The 17,178-nt window shown below is 43.2% G+C and overlaps 1 protein-coding gene across 1 annotated transcript in view; it reads right to left on the bottom strand.

Annotated features, from left to right (window-relative positions):
- The window catches only part of BAZ2A (bromodomain adjacent to zinc finger domain 2A), a 102,850-nt gene extending 85,967 nt beyond the window's left edge, over window positions 1-16,883 (bottom strand). The window contains exon 1 of the mRNA XM_073576904.1: window positions 16,865-16,883. The gene's annotated coding sequence lies outside the window, so the exon portion shown is untranslated. The remainder of the gene's footprint in view (window positions 1-16,864) is intronic.
- Window positions 16,884-17,178: the final 295 nt, after the last annotated feature.

Genomic DNA, 17,178 nt, shown 5'->3' with positions numbered 1-17,178 from the left:
ATCCTGGGCCAGGTGCACAGTTGCATTTGGGATTTATATTTTATGCTTTATACTTTATGGCCATAGCAAAGCTATGAGAGGATAGGCAGCGAATTTCAGATTCCCTGCTAGCTTATGTCTGTCAAACGGAACTGAGTGCCATATATGATACAAGTATTTTCCTATGTGGCAGAGTGGCCATTGGGCTCCCTCCAGCATTAGGGACTGGTTATGAGTGTTACCTTTGCACCCCCCTATACCTACTCAACTGGACAACTCTAGGATTCCAATATGAATGTGCAGCCATCAAATGTACAGTACATGTCACCCTTGGCTTGGAATGTAATACAGGATTACAAGAAAGTCTTTCGATCTATAAAGATAGCTATTGCCATAGACATAAATTCCAAATTATCAGCATATTCACATAGTTTAACATTCTTGATGTTATGCAATAGTCAATTAACAAGTAGCATCTACAATTACTGATGTTTTCCAAAGTTAATCCAGTTTTTCTTCAAGCAGACATACTTTGCTCTCATGCTCCCCTGTTGTGGGCAAGGAACAAAGATAAATGTGATTAAACTTTTCCTAGTGCAGTAATGGTGAGTTTAAAGGGGTTGTCCAAGACCTTTACATTGATGGCCTATGCTCAGGTGAGGCTGTAACACCCAGAACCACAGTTATCAGCTGTTCTCGATGTATGCGGTGGGTGGGCGTTCTCAGTTGTGGAGCTGCCCAGCCTTGTCAACTGTATAGTGGCCGCAGCGGGCTACTGTACATTCGCCTTCTATTTGAATCAATAGGGGGCGGAAGTGTAGTACCCGACCTCGGCCACTATACCGTTGATGGCATTGTGGTGAGCACATTTGGCCGACACCTGGAACAGCTGATCGGCGTGGTGCCAGGTGTCTCACTCCCACCTATCAGATATTGTTGACCTATCCTAAGCATAATCCTTCAGTGTAAAAGCGTCAGACATCCCATTAGGCTGATTTCAGTGATATGGACGTAGCTATTGTCTTTTATAGTAAATAAAACCCAGAAGTGGCAGACTGAAGCCAAATTCTGACAGATATCAAAAGAAATATAACTTGTTTGAAGACAATATCTCGCAAAGTCCTATGATCACTAATAAAATCTGGATGGAACATCTGGATCCTGTATGACATGATATCCAAGAGGCAATCCTAAACGACAACGCTGTCTACCAATGTCTGCCTGTATAGTATTTCCGACATTAGGTATATGTCTCTTATGTTGTGATTTATTGCTTGTCCCAGTAAAGACATCCTGATCAAGCATTCATGTGCCAAACGCATTTAAACCTAATCAGCAACTGGTAATTATTTTCTTACAATCGCACCGAGGGAATGAAGCCAAACATTAACATTTGGACATTCTTAAAGCTAAAAAGTCTATTTATACAGCGGATAAATAGTAATATGCATTTAGAGGAATGGAGCCAATATACAGAGAAAAATTTTAAAATAGGTTTGGATTAGGGTTGGATATAGTACATTATTTCCAGTTCTTATCGCAGATTTTTAGTAGGAAAAAAACCCCTTTTTTTCTAGTAATTATCCTTAAAGCTAGGTATTGTCAGGTTGGCGTTGTTTTACTGATTATAAGGATACCTGGGGTTAAGAAATACGTCTTGTGGTTCTTGTGTAATCAATGTTAGAAGCTTTCAGTTAATGAGATGCCCGTGCTGTAGGCAGAGAAACTAAGTAAATACCTGCCCACAGGCCATCCTGAAGCACAAACATGTTTCTCATCATAAGGGTAACAGGAGAAATTGCACCATACAATTTGTAGAGTAATTTCTCCTGAGCATGCCGATACCCCATATAAGGGAGAAAACTACTGTTTGGGTGCACAGCAGGGCTCGGAAGGGAAGGAGTGTCATTTGACGTCTTGAATGTAAAATTTCCTGGAATTATTAGCGGACGTCATGTCCCATTTGGAGTCAAACAAAATAGGAAGCACTCTGTAGCGCCATAGCATGCAAATAGGAAATATGAAAAATGAATTGCATTACTGCATTAGAAATATGAAAAATTGAGAAAGCTTAGAGCATAAAATGGCCAATTTATGTGTACCTTTCAGAAGGTTAATGAATACAAATTTAAAAAACTGACCATCACATCCAAGCATAAACTAAATGTGAACAGGTGCTTGTATTCATTAACCTTTTGACTGAGCACTTCACCTCTTAGCCGCAGGCGTTTTTAATCACAGCAGGGCCACCACCCCGCCACAGAGATATAGATTTCAGTCTAAGGAGAGGATTTACATAGGTTCCCATACAGATGAAGACTTTAGTCTAAGTAAGGATTGGCAAGGTTAGGGTCCTGGAAAACGAGAAACGCCTTACCGTGGCTTCCAGGTACACATAAATTGGCCATTTTATGCGCTAAGCTTTCTCAATTTTTCATATTTCTAATGCAGTAATGAAAATCATTTTTCATATTTCATGTTTGCATGCTATAGCGCTACAGTGTGCTTCTTATTTTGTTTGAGTGTATATGAGTTGGTGACTGTAGGTTAAGCAACTGTTCACACTTAGTTTATGCTTGGATGTGACGGACATTTTTTTGAAATTTGTATTCATGTCCCATTCGGAGAGCCCCTGATGTGCAGTGGAACCCCCCTCCTCACAAGCGACCCCATTTTGGAAACTAAACCTCTCTGCAGCATCCCCATGCTTTACAAACTGTCAGTTCTGCACTGACCGAGAAAGTTGCTGATTATGCACTGCGATTGATCAAGCAACTTTAATAGCTCCTGTTGATCCAGATGTCGTCACGCCGCAGGATCACCTATCCAAGGGCAGAGGGGCTGTCATCCCTCTGCCGGCTCCCGGAATTCTGCGATCAAGTTTGATCGAAGCATTTAATGTGTAAAAGTGCCGGGAACGGTGCGGGACCGCTCCTGGCTTTTAGTGCTTGGTGTCAGCTGTCAGAATCAACTGACATCTGTCGGCGATCATGCGCGCACAGCCTATGTGCACGCACGATCATGTAAACGTAATAATCCATCCCTGGTCGGTAAGGCCCAGGGCACAGGGACGCATTATTACGCCCAATGTCAGAAAGGAGTTAAAGAGTTTGTCCACTACTAAGACAACCCCTACTTAATCTGAGTGTTTTCTCCGTCAAAATAAAAGCACTTATACTCACCTCCAGCGCTGGTGCAGTTTCAGCGGTGTCAGCACTCGCTCTTCCAGGGCTCATATGAAGTGTTTATGTCATGTGAGCTCTGCACCCAATCAGCGGCAGCTGCTCTCTCTCCACCTTTGGGCGATTAAGTAAATGACAGGAAGTGAGCGGCAGCTGCAGTACTTAACAGGAAGTCAGAACTGCGGCTGCCGCTCACTTCCTGTCAATTACTTAGTCTTCCAGAGGCGGGAGAGAGAAACCGGGGCTCATTGGGCGCAGGGTTCACGTGACTTAAACACCTCACTTGAGCCTCAGGAGAGTGAGTGCCTGCCGATACAGCTGGAATGGCGCCAGCATGAGAGATGAGTATAAGGGGTTTTATTTTGACAAGGGAAACAAAACACAAATATTGAAAAGGGGCTGTCCTAGTAGCGGAGAACCCCTTTAATGAATGTACTTTAGCACGTTGCCACACCAAATTTTATTGCAAGATGTGACCCCTTACATTACTAGGAGCTATGCCCAATAATATGCCTGAGCCTAACCTAGTACTCTTATTGGTACCCATGCAACGTACATATCTGAAATAAAAGTATGCCCAGGATCAGAGCGCTCGCGGCCACAATACTGGACTTCCTTTTCATAAACATAGTGCTAGAGATGGAAAAGGGAGGGTGGCTAGTGATTGGTGAATGATTTTTAATGACAGACATGTTTGTAATTTATGGGCAGTGTTTCCAGACTAACATTTTTTGCAGCTACATCGAGATTTCTGGAAGCGGACAGCTCTGAACATCATTGACTCATTTTGCCCTATTACAAGCTTGTGGTTAATAATTTATTTAGCTGTGGTTCTCAAAGTCATATTGATTCATTTCTTAGTGGTAGACTTATTTTTGTGCATTGGGCACATTACATTTGATTGTTCATAGGACGGAAAACTTTGGAAAATCAGCTCAGCTACAATAATTTTACTAAGCTGTAAATTGTGTGAAGTAGGGGTAAGTATTAATAAAAGGATTGTTCAGAACTACTAGATTGTGAGGGTCTGACCACTAAGACCCATACAGATTACCAGAATAGGGACATTTCTCCCGTATTCATTCAGTACGGCACTGCTGAAGACAGCCGAGTACAGCTCATGGCCATCGACCATCAGTCCCATAAAGAATAAATGGAATAGCTCTATGCATGCTTAGCCGCTTAAAACATAGATTTTTTTTCAATCCCCATGAAGGTGAATAGATGATTTTCAGTCGCCAAATTTTCTGCAACAAATCTGTCGAGTGTGAATTCCCCCTTACTGGTTGTGTTACAACATTTTTCCCTAGCAGTAAAACAAATGTGGAGTTTCAGTCTAAGGCTATCCACATTTGTTGACCCTAACTCTATGTTCACACAGAGTTTTTGGAGGAGGACAAATCCAAAAGGTTTTTCAAGAGGGAACTACTTAGGAAACACTACGTTTTTTGGGGGGGGTTTCTTTTACAGAAGTGGCGCTGAAGAACTTTTGGAAGAGTTTTTTCCTGATTCAATTTTTGTAGCCTTTTGATTGGACAGAGCTTAGTTTGAAGAAGTTTCTTTCAGGATATGTTTCAAAGAAGTGACCCTTTTTTCCCCACTAGGCATTTTCCAACACCAATTCATGAATAATTTCTCAAAAACACTTTATCAGAACAGCTGCGCAAATGAAGTCCGTTTCCCATTGAAATAAATATAAATAATTTTGAAATGTGTTTGAAGTAATTTTGAGAAGGATTTGGGAGGGGAATTGCTCAAAAATACTCTGTGAACAAAGTCTAAGGTGACCAGCCATAAAGATTAAGTATTTTTCCACTACTGGACCTGTGGCGCCCCAGGAGTATGGTCGCCACAATGGCATTGCCTTCCTTCAGGGAGGGTGATGTCATGCTTGGAAGCAAGGAAGGGTCTCTCTAACAGTTAACCATGTCATGCAACACAGTTCCCACTCCAGGCCAGCAGAGGGAGCTCTGAACCAGGATCGGGGGAGGAGCGCGCTCTGAGGGCCAGGAGGGGAAATAGTTAGTTAGTGTGTGGAGAGAAGCTGGAGGTTGAGCTGAGGACAGAGAGCTCCCTCCCAGAGATAGCGCATGATCTGGAGCCTGGTCTCCACGGTTGTATGGATACTGAAGGTCCTGCAACAGAAACCAGAGGAATAGGAAGCTGTAAATGCTCTATTCCCACCTAAGACTCGGAGGCACAACAGCGACGGGTGAGCCAAGAGAGATAGAGGCCTACAGCTGTCTGCCACACGAGGTAGTTCTAAGAGAAGATAAGAAGGAGGAACTTCAGTGTAACACAGTACTGGAAGTACCTCAAGCCAGCGCTAGGAAGGAGACTACACAACCCATCTGATAGAGAGATCCTTGAGTTGCTTCCAGGCTAGCCTGCTCCAGTGCCATCTGTAACCAGGACCCTGGACTGCATTTGCCAAGTAAAGGTAAAGAAACTACACCGTGTTGTGTCCTTGCCTCCTTCCTGCAACATCCTCAGCACTGCTACATCTCTGTGCCAAACACTGCACCTTCTTCCTAACCCTTTATCTACACTGCCCTGGGACTACAGCCCTGCCTGTGAAGGGCTACAACATCATAGCTGCACTACACCATCAGTCCCAGAGGATCTGCATACAGTGTCAGCTTAACACCTCCCTTGCCGAACACCACAGGTGGCGTCACGAATCATTCATCTATAAACTTTATTCCCAACTCAACCCCTTTTACATAGCCGCCCAGGGCCACGGACCGGGTCACCGCTGCTGTGATAATCCCCTCTGAGAGACCGGCCTGGTACCGAGTACCCCACAGCTCTGGGAGGGCGACCCAGACCACCCATACTTGAATGCTTAAGTGTCAATAGAAAAATAAGAAAAAATTCTCAACTCACGCACCGACACCGTTTCTGCAATATTGGCACTGGAATGTCACATAGCCGCCGTAAATCACAGTGCTGCCATAGCTAGAAAGGCGCCGGTCCAGGAGGTGAGCATGTTTTCTTTCATTTCACTGTGGACACATTAGAATGTAAAGGAAATCTGTGTGCAGGATTTCACACCCCAAACTATTTAAATGTACATGCTATTTTTTCAAAGACACTGCTAACAATACCTTTACATGGCCATTACAGAGAAATCACTGTATTGATTTGCAAATGAGACTGTAGATCTGCTCCTATGTCACTCCAGCTCTATTCCCCACCAGCGCTGACTTCCTGCTTGACTGACTGCCTCTGGGCAGTGTAACTTCAGGCAAAGGATCCATCAGTCAAGAAGGAAACAGCACAGTCAAGAATAGAGCTGGAGTGACAAAAGCTTTAGAGCTACAAATAGTTCTTGAGCCTCATTTTCATATCAATTCAAATGATGATTTCTCAGTAATAGAAGAAAAACCTGGCCATGTAATAATTCTGCAGGACTTGTCTTTGAAAGAGCTACAGGTAAATATAAATAGTTAGGGATGTGAAATTACGCTGACAGATTCTCTTTAAAGGGACTCTGTCAGCATAGGATGACTGTTCAAACTAAGTACAGCAGTTTTAGGCCCCCATCTCATGTCATGCTATTTCTTGTTTTTCCAGTACAGGAGTTATCCGTCTCTGTATGTTACATAAGTGTGGCATCTGTGTGTGGTCCATATGCCACATCAGTGAGACACATACCGTTACCTGGGAAAAGCTGTACAGTTCGCACTGTTTCCAGGCATCAGGTGCTGGAGACAGCTCTCATCATTCTCGCCTGGTCTCCCTGAGATCAGCACGATCAGGCAATAATGATGGGAGTTGTATTCAGCACCCGCTGTGTACATCATGTGTAAAATAAATAATAACAAAAATGGTGTGGGCTCATGTATAGAAGGGGGGGGTCAATATCCCTGGTCCCTTCCCAGGTTATTAATATCAGCTCACATCTGTCTCTTTAGCCTTTGCTGGTTAGAATTTATAGGGGGACCCTACGTCATTTTTTTTTATGCCGATTCCCGTAAACTAACCAGTAAATGCTAAGCAAACAGCTGTGAGCTGTTAGTAATAGCCTGGGAACCTTTTGTGATATTGTCTCATTTCCCAGATTATCAACATCAGCCACCAACGGTAGGCTTTCCCTCAGTTGGTTATGAAAATTACACGAGAGCCCAAGCCATTATATTTTCTTTGAATTATTTAGGTACACAGCAGGTGCTGAATACAACTCCCATCATTGTCGCCTGGTCACTCTAATCTCAGGGAGACCAGGCGACAATGATGAGAGGTGCCTTCTGCACCCGGTGTCTGGGAGCAGCACGAACTGTACCACTTTTTCCCAGGTGCTGGTACGTGTCCCACTGATGACACACGGATGTCATCCTATTCCTAATGTCATTAGTGTGCACATGTGCTGCTGTTAAAAAAGCAGACATGTCAGCATGTTTTGCCAAAGGACACACGGTCCGTGGAAACACATTACCATGTGCGCAGACACATTCATTTGAATGGGTCTAGGTGTGTAAGTGTCTCCGATATATGTGAAAACTGTTACCACATGCACCGGAGACACTGACGTGTGAACTCCTCACTATACACATTTAGAAATGTAAATGTTTTTAGTGAGGAGTCCAGGAGTAATAGTTGTCAAACACCCGATTGTGCTTGTTCGGCCAACAACTATTGAAAGTGTATGGCCTCCACTACTTCAGGTCTGTTCATACAGGTGGCTCTGTGGCACAACTGTTTTTTTTTTAGCTTTTATCTAAGCTAAATCCATTAGCTTTAATCCTGCTTTTTATTATTCCGAAAGATTAAAAATCATTTTTTTGGGGTAGTCATTATTATTAAAGCATTTTTAACAGTGTTATATGATCATCTGAAAGTCTGGAATATGGAAAACATAAATTAATGTCCTGAAGAAATTTTACAGCCTTTATACTATATCTGTAAGGATATGTTTACACAATGTCTTTTTCATATCTATATGTATATACAGTATGAAAAATTATTTGCCCCTTCCTGATTTCCTATTCTGTTGCATGTTTGGCACACTTGAATGTTTCAGATCACCAAACAAATTTAAATATTAGACAAAGATAACACAAGTACACACAAAATGCAACTTATAAATTAAGGTCTTTATTATTAAGGGAAAAATAAATCCATACCTACAGGGCCCTGTGTGAAAAAGTGATTTTCCCCTAAACCTAATAACTGGTTGGGCCACCGTTAGCAGCAACAACTTCTATCAAGCGTTTGCGATATCTGACAATGAGTCTTTTACAACGCTCTGGAGAAATTTTGGCTCACTCATCTTTACAGAATTATTGTAATTCAGCCACATTGGAAGGTTTCCAAGCATGAACCGCCTTTTTTAAGATCATACCACAGCATTTCAATATGATTAAGGTCAGAACTTTGACTAGGCCACTCCAAAGTCTTAATTTTGCTTTTCTTAAGCCATTCAGAGGTGGACTTTCTGATGTGTCTTGGATCATTGTCCTACTGCATAACCCAAGTGGGCTTAAGCTTGAGGACATGAACAGATGGCCGGACATACTCCTTCAGAATTTTTTGGTAGACAGCAGAATTCATGGTTCCATTTACCACAGCAAGTATTCCAGGTCCTGAAGCAGCAAAACAGCCCCAGACCATCACTTCACCACCATATTTTACTGTTGGTGTGATGTTCCTTTTCTGAAATGCTATGTTACTTCTACGCCAGATGTAATGGGACATACACCTTCCAAAAAGTTCAACCTTTGTCTCACTAGCCCACAGAGTATTCTCCCAAAAGTCTTGGGGATCATCAATATGTTTTCTAACAAAACTGAGACACGCCTTTATGTTCTTATTGCTCAGCAGTGGTTTTCGTCTTGGAACTCTGCCATACATTTTTGCCCAGTCTCTTTCTTATTGTGGAGTCATGAACATTGCCCTTAATTGAGGCAAGTGAGGCCTGCAGTTCTTTGGATGTTGTTGTAGGGTCTTTTGAGACCTATTGGATGAGTCGTTGATGCACTCTTGGGGTAATTTTGTTCAGCCGGCCACTACTAGGAAGGTTCACCACTGTTCCATGTTTTTGCCATTTGTGGATAATGGCTCTCGCTGTGATTTGCTGGAGTCCCAAAGCTTGAGAAATGGCTTTATAACCTTTTCAGACTGATAGATCTGTTATTTTGTTTCTCATTTGTTCCAGAATTACTAATCATTGAGGCATGATGTCTAGCTTTTGAGGATATTTTGGTCTACTTCACTTTGTCAGGCAGATCCTATTTAAGTGATTTCATGATTCAGAACAGGTGTGGCATTAAACAGGCCCGTATGCGGCTAGGGAATTTGAACTCCGCTGCTCAATGATGTGATAACCCACAGTTAATTTATGTTTTAAGGGGGGGGGAATCACTTTTTCACACATGGCCCTGTAGGTTTGGACTTTTTTATCCCTTAATAATGAAGATTTTCATTTAAAAACTGCATTTTGTGCTTACTTGTGTTATCTTTGTCTAATATTTAAGCTTGTTTGGTGATCTGAAACATTAAAGTGTAACAAACATGCAAAAGAATATGAAATCCGGAAGAGGGCAAACACTTTTTCACACAACTGTATTGTATGTCTGTGTAAGAGTGTTTGTGTGTATGTATACGTATACAGTCATGGCTGAAAGTGTTGGCACCCTTGAAATTGTTCCAGAAAAGTAGTACTACCAGAAAATTATTGCAATTACACGTTTTGTTATACGCATTTATTTCCTTTATGTATATTGGAACAACAAACAACAAAAAAAAACCAGAGAAAAAACAGGCAAATTGGACATAATTTCACACAATAGCCTAAAAATAGTCTGGACAAAATTGTTGGAATCCTCAACATAATATTTGGTTGCACGCCCTTTGGAATAAATAACTGCAATCAGGCGATTACTATAACCATCAATAAGCTTCTTACACCTCTCAATTGAAATTTTGGACCATTCTTTTTTTGCAATCTGCTCCAGGTCTCTCTTATTAGAAGGCGGCTTCTCCCATCAGCGTTTCTCCAAAGGTGCTCAATGGGATTTAGATCCGGACTCATTGCTGGCTACTTCAGAACTCTCCATTGGCTTGTTTCCATCCATTTCTGGTTACTTCTTGAAGCATGTTTGGGGTAATTGTCCTACTGGAAGACCCATGACCTAGGATGCAAACTCGCCTTTCTGTCACTGGGCACTATATTGCAACCCAAGTCATTTGTTAATCTTCAGATTTCATGATGTCTTGTACACAGTTAAGGCACCCAGTGCCAGAGGCAGCAAAATAACCCCAAAACATCTTTGAACGTCGACCATATTTAACTGTAGGTACTGTGTTATTTTCTTTGTAGGCCTAATTCCATTTTGGCAAACAGTAGAATGATGTGATTTATCAAAAAGCTCTATCTTGGTCTCATCTGTTCACAAAACGCTTTCCCAGGAGGATTTTGGCTCACATACATTTTGGCAAACTGCAGACTACCTTTTTATGTTTCTATGTCAGCAATGTGGTTCTTCTGGGTCTCCTGCCATAGCATTTAATTTAATTGAAAAGTCGATGGACCCTTAACCTGCAGGACAGCTTAAATTTCTTTGGAAGTTGATTGGTGCTGCTTATACACCATCCAGACTATCCTGCGTTGCAACTTTTCATTAATTTTTCTCTGCCGTCCACGACCAGGGAGATTAGCTATAGCGTCATGGGTTGTAAACTTCTTGATTTTGCTGCGCACCGTGGACAAAGGAACATTAAAATCTCTGGAGATGGACTTGTAACCTTGAGATTGTTGATATTTTTCAATAATTTTGGTTTTCAAGTCCTCAGACAGTCGTCTTTTCCTCTTTCTGTTCTCCATGCTTAGTGTGGCAAACACCAAAAAATGCAAAGATTGAGTCAACTTCTCACCTGTTTATCTAGCTCTAGGTGTGATTTTCATATTGCCCACACCTGTTACTTGCCACAGGTGAGTTTGAACAAGCATCACATGCTTGAAACAAAGTTGTCTACCCATAATTTTGGAAATGTGCCAATAATTTTGTCTAGCTCATTTTGGGGGTTTGGTGTGAAATGTGCCTATTTTTCTCAGTCTTTTTCTGTTGTTCCAATGGACACAAATGAAATAATACACATGTATAATAAAAGATAGTGAGGAGACACTTAGCTAACCTAAATGAATTCAAGTCTCCAGGTCCAGATGAATTACACCCCAGAGTACTGAAGGAGATAGCAGAAGAAATTTTTGAACCCCTCTCCATAATCTTTGAAAATTCTTGGAGAACAGGAGAAGTGCCAGAAGACTGGAGAAGAGCAAATGTTGTTCCTATCTTCAAAAAGGGGAAGAAGGTGGATCCAGGCAACTATAGGCCGGTGAGTCTGACTTCTATACCAGGAAAGATCTTTGAACAAATTATTAAATAACATGTATGTCAGTACCTGGATAAGAATGAAGTGATTAAACAGAGTCAGCATGGGTTTGTAACTAATAAGTCATGTCAGACTAACTTAATTTCCTTCTATGACGGAATCACTGATTGGGTGGATCAAGGAAATGCTGTGATATAGTATATCTTGACTTCAGCAAAGCATTTGACAAAGTCTCTCATACAATCCTTATTGAAAAAATGACTAAGTATGGAATGGACAAGGCAACTGTTAGGTGGATTCATAACTGGCTTAGTGATCGGACCCAAAGAGTAGTCGTAAATGGCTGCACATCCAGTTGGAAGAATGTCTCAAGTGGGGTACCACAGGGCTCTGTCCTGGGCCCTGTATTGTTCAACATCTTTATCAACGATTTAGATGACAGAATTGAGGGTAAACTGATTAAATTTGCTAATGACACAAAGCTAGGAGGGATAGCTAATACTAGAGAAGAGAGAGAGGATTCAAAAAGATTTAAATAAACTGGAGAAGTGGGCAGCAACTAACAGAATGGTTTTTAACAGGGAGAAATGCAAAGTACTACATCTGGGCAATAAAAATGAAAAAAGCATATATAGAATGGGAGGAATAGGGCTAAGTGACAGCACATGTGAAAAAGACTTGGGTATACTAATAGATCAGAAACTGAATATGAGTCAACAGTGTGATGCAGCAGCAAAAAAGGCAAATGCAATTCTAGGATGTATTAACAGAAGCATTCAGTCTAGATAACGTGAAGTCATTATTTCCCTCTACTCCTCTTTGGTCAGACCTCATCTGGAATATTGTGTCCAGTTTTGGGCACCACATTTTAATAAGACATCAACAAACTGGAGCAAGTTCAGAAAAGAGCGACCAGAATGGTGACCGGTCTGCAAACCCTGTGTTATGAGGAAAGGTTTCAGGATTTGGGAATGTTTAGTTTGCAAAAGAGAAGACTGAGAGGAGACTTAATAGCTGTCTACAAATATCTAAAGGGCTGTCACATTGTAGAAGGATCAACTTTATTCTCATTTGCACAAGGAAAGACTAGAAGCAATGGGATGAAACTGAATGGGAGGAGACACAGATTAGATATTAGAAAAAACTTTTTGACAGTTAGAGTGATCAATGAGTGGAACAGGCTGCTATGAGAAGTGGTGAGTTCTCCTTCAATGGAAGTCTTCAAACAGAGGCTGGACAGACATCTGACTGGGATGATTTAGCGAATCCTGCTTTGAGCAGGGGGTTGGACCAGATGGCCCAGGAGGTCCCTTCCAACTCTACGATTCTATGATTCTATGATTCTAAAACACAATAATGTTCTGGGCAAAATACTTCATTTTCTTGTACAATTTGAAGGGTGGCAACACATTTGACGATGACTGTATATATACATGACTAATATATATATATATATATATATTATCTGTAGTAATGGCACCTGTTTGAACGTGTTATCAGTATAAAAGACACCTCTCTACAACCTCAGTCACACTCCAAACTCCACTATGGTGAAGACCAAAAAGCTGTCGAAAGACACCAGAAACAAAATTGCAGCCCTGCAACAGGCTGGGAAGACTGAATCTGCAACAGGCAAGCAGCTTGGTGTGATGAAATCAACTGTGGGAGCAATAATAAGAAAATAGAAGACATACAAGACCACTGATAATCTCCCTCGATCCGGGGCTCCACGCAAGACCTCACAACATGGGGTCAAAATGATCACGAGAATGGTGAGCAAAAATCCCAGAACCACACTGGGGGACCTAGTGAATGACCTGCATAGAGCTGGGACCACCCTAACAAAGGCTACCATAAATAACACACTACGCCACCAGGGACTCAGATCCTGCAGTGCCAGACGTGTGTTAGGGTTGCGGATTGCCCTAAATATAAAATATAAGAAAGTGCGATCGCAACCTGGGGTCCACCATGTAGAGATGGTAACCTGCTGCTCGGCGGAGTACTAACTGAACACCAGAGGGTAACCACTGACCCGGTGTGTACAGGGGAGTACTCTGTTACTTCACAAAGCCGCTCTAACGTAAGATGAGTGCTAGTGACGTGGTCACAGGACTCAGCCCCAAGGACACGGGGAAGGAGTCCTTCTAGACCCACTCGCGCACGGAGCCGCTACTGCGGCACCAGGGAAGGACGCTTGTTGATCGCTGTGCCCTGTTAGCTGTCATAGGGTGCAGCAGAAAGACGTGTACCACACTCAGTGTGTACAGCGCAGCTCTGGCGGACGCCACTAACCAGCCCAAGCTTAGGTCTGGAAACCGCTCTAGTCACGCACGGCGCCGCTCAAACGGAAGCTGCTGTACACGCGGTACTGTAGTACCTTAGGTAGGATGGCAGAATGACGCTAACCCTTGTGTATAGACAGGGAGCACGGTGGCACATAGACTTTGCCACTACAAGTCGCTGACTCTAACTCTAAACCCTATAACAAGCACAACCAGTGGGAGGGAGTCATAAGGAGTCAGTCACCAGTCTCATGCATCCATCATCACACATACCACTGACAATATAAGTCTATATTAGCCTTGCGAGTCTTTTATAGTGGCGACCTTCCCGGACCTTCCTCGTGGTCCAATCGGAACAGGCACGGGACCTGATCATGTGACCCCTGAACTCCAATGGGAGGTTGAACTACGGGCATGCTCAGTGGAGTGAAAAAGGGACTTAGTCCCAGGAGCCGCAGACTAGTGCAGGCTGCTATAGCTGAACCAGGGATGGCAGCAGCAATCAACCCAACAGCACTAGCCTGAGCAAGGCGCCGGGAATGACTTATTTGTTGAGCAGGCTCCTCTGTGGCCGGGACTGAATGAGAGACCGCAGACGGCAAGGCTCGGGAATCCCCCTGTGCAGATAGAGAAACCCCACGCCTAATAACATGTCCCCCTGCTTAAACCAGTACATGTCTGGTCCCATCTGAAGTTGGTTAGAGAGCATAACGATTATCCAGAAGAGTATGGGGAGAATATCATATGGTCTGATGAAACTAAAGTAGAACAATTTGGTAGGAACAAAACTCGTCATGTTTGGAGGAGACAGAATGCTGAGCTGCATCCAAAGAACACCATACCTACTGTGAAGCATAGGGGTGGCAACATCATGCTTTGGGGCTGTTTCTCTGCAAAGGGACCAGGACGACTGATCCGTGTACATGAAAGAATGAATGGGGCTATGTATCGTGAGATTTTGAGTGCAAACCTCCTTCCATCAGCAAGGGCATTGAAGATGAAATGTGGATGGGACTTTCAGCATGATAATGATCCCAATCACACCGCTAGGGTAACAAAAGCATGGCTTTGATAGACGCATATGAAGGCCCTGGAGTAGAGGGATTTGAAAGTCCATATTGCCCAGCGACAGGCCCAAAACATCACTGCTCTAGAGGAGATCTGCATGTAGGAATGGGCCAACATACCACCAACAGTGTGTGCCAACCTTGTTAAGACTAAGGGTACCGTTACACCTAGCGACTCACCAGCGATCCCGACCAGCGATATGACGCGGTCAGGATCGCTGGTGAATCGCTAGGTGGTCTCTAGTGAGCTGCCACTCAGGCAGATCTCACCAGCGACATCGCTGGGGACGGGGATCGCTACTTACCTGTCAGACGCGGCGATCCTGCGTCCTCCCGCCCGGCTGCACGCGTCGCTCATCGTCACAGCAGGAAGCGCCGCAGGAAGTGGACGATGAGAAATGGTCCAGCAGCTTCTTGCGCGATCAGCGACAACCAGCGGGGGAGCCGGTCGGAGGTAAGTATCACATGTAGCGATATCGCTAGCAATATCGCTGTAACGTCACAAAATCGGTGACTTTACAGCGATATTGCTAGCGATATCGCAGTGTGTAACGGGGGCTTTACAGAAAACGTTTGACCTCTGCCAGTGCCAACAAAGAATATATAACAAATAATTGAGATGAACTTTTGTTAATGACCAAATACTTATTTTCCACCATAATTTGCAAAATAAATCTTGCCAAATCAGACAAAGTGATTTTCTGGATTTGTTTTCTCATTTTGACTCTCAGAGTTGAGGTCTACCTATGATGTCAATTACAGGCCTCTCTCATCTTTTTAAGTGGTGGAACTTGCACAATTGTTGGCTGACTAAACACTTTTTTTCCCCACTGTATATATAACCTCGGTGGAGTACAGTCACACACAGACATTATAAACGTATTTATAGCCTCGGTGGAGTATAGTCACACACATATATATGTCTTGTGTACGCTGACATAGCATCTAACATGCAGACACACTGATCCCTCCCATCCAGCCCTTATTTTTGGTCACGAATCAGTCTGTGCTCCTTCCTAGTCCCCTCACTCCCCCCTTGACAAGCACACAAGCTCAGGCAAAAACTAGAATTGGCTGAACCTGTTTTCATTCACAAGCTGCCAGTGTAGTGTTATTTTATTTTTAAACCGACATCATAAGCTGCACACAGACATCTCCCTGGATAGTGGGCTCAGCCCATCCTACAGCCCTGGGGCTCCTGCACCCTTTACAATCCTTGATAAACGCAGGAAGCCGAAGATCTGACATCTTTATTGCACAGCACAATGATACAGATTGTCATATTGTGGTTTCCTGTAGAGAAATAAGAAATGAGAAGAAACCCTGTGCTGCTTGGCTAGTCCTACATGGAGAGTAGGACCGTCACTCGCCCCATCTGCGGCCGTCACCTGATCAGAACCCTGTAATAAATACAACGTGCCACCCACCACTCTCTAATGGTAAATTTACAGAAATGATGCCAAATTTTTTTTAGACAAGAAGAATCCAGAAGCAGCAGGCAAATGGAGGAGATTTGGATGAATCCCGTCCACATGCTTCAGAAATGATCCCCGACCTATGAAGAGTTACCCGTACACTGCTGGCGTGCCAACTGATAAAGATGTATGTCATAAGTGTCGATTTTTTTTGAGTGTCCCGCTCTTATACGATTTCCTATATCAGTCTCTAGTATACTAATAGCCCAGCGCCTTAACGGTTAACTCAATGGAAGAACTGATGGGGGGGAACATTGCTCGAACTTCTATCTATGGGAGACCAGGTGGTTTTCAGGTAAGATAACTCTGACCCACCCACTGGCACAGTGAGACCCTCCTGTGCCAGATAAGTGGCGAAGATTGCTGCATCACATAGGTAAGGTGTAAGATCTGGCTCCAGGATCTAAACTGAGGCCTCTGAGACCCAGCAGTCACCAGCTGCTCGGCAGCTGCAGGAAATGGGGCAGGAGCTTACTGCAAAGTCTAGAATGAGAGGGGAAGAGGAGTGAGGAGATCAGAGAGGTGTGGGGTGGGTCACTCACCTGGATGTCCTGCTTTGGTGCTCAGGAGTGGTGAGGAGTTAAAGAGGAGGTTATCTTGGGCTCTCCCTCCACCCTCTCTCTGAGTCTTTCTGCTGGAAGCAGGTGGCTGTTATTGCTGTGCTGCTGATGTCACTGTATTCACTGCCCATCATTTCCATCCAGCAGCTAGATTAACATGAATTATTTAAAGAAGCAGGATCCGTTTTCATCATCAAGGAGCTGGAGGATGCAGTGTTATAAAAAAAATAACATACAATTAATAGTCCATCTCAAGATGTCTAATAGCGATAAAGGATCCCGAAACCTGAACTGGA

The sequence above is a fragment of the Dendrobates tinctorius genome, unplaced genomic scaffold, assembly GCF_039654945.1.
Source record: "Dendrobates tinctorius isolate UK_male_01 unplaced genomic scaffold, ASM3965494v1 ptg000051l, whole genome shotgun sequence".
NCBI lineage: Eukaryota > Metazoa > Chordata > Amphibia > Anura > Dendrobatidae > Dendrobates > Dendrobates tinctorius.
Note: the sequence above shows the minus strand (reverse complement) of the source record. Positions and strands in the feature narration are given on the sequence as shown.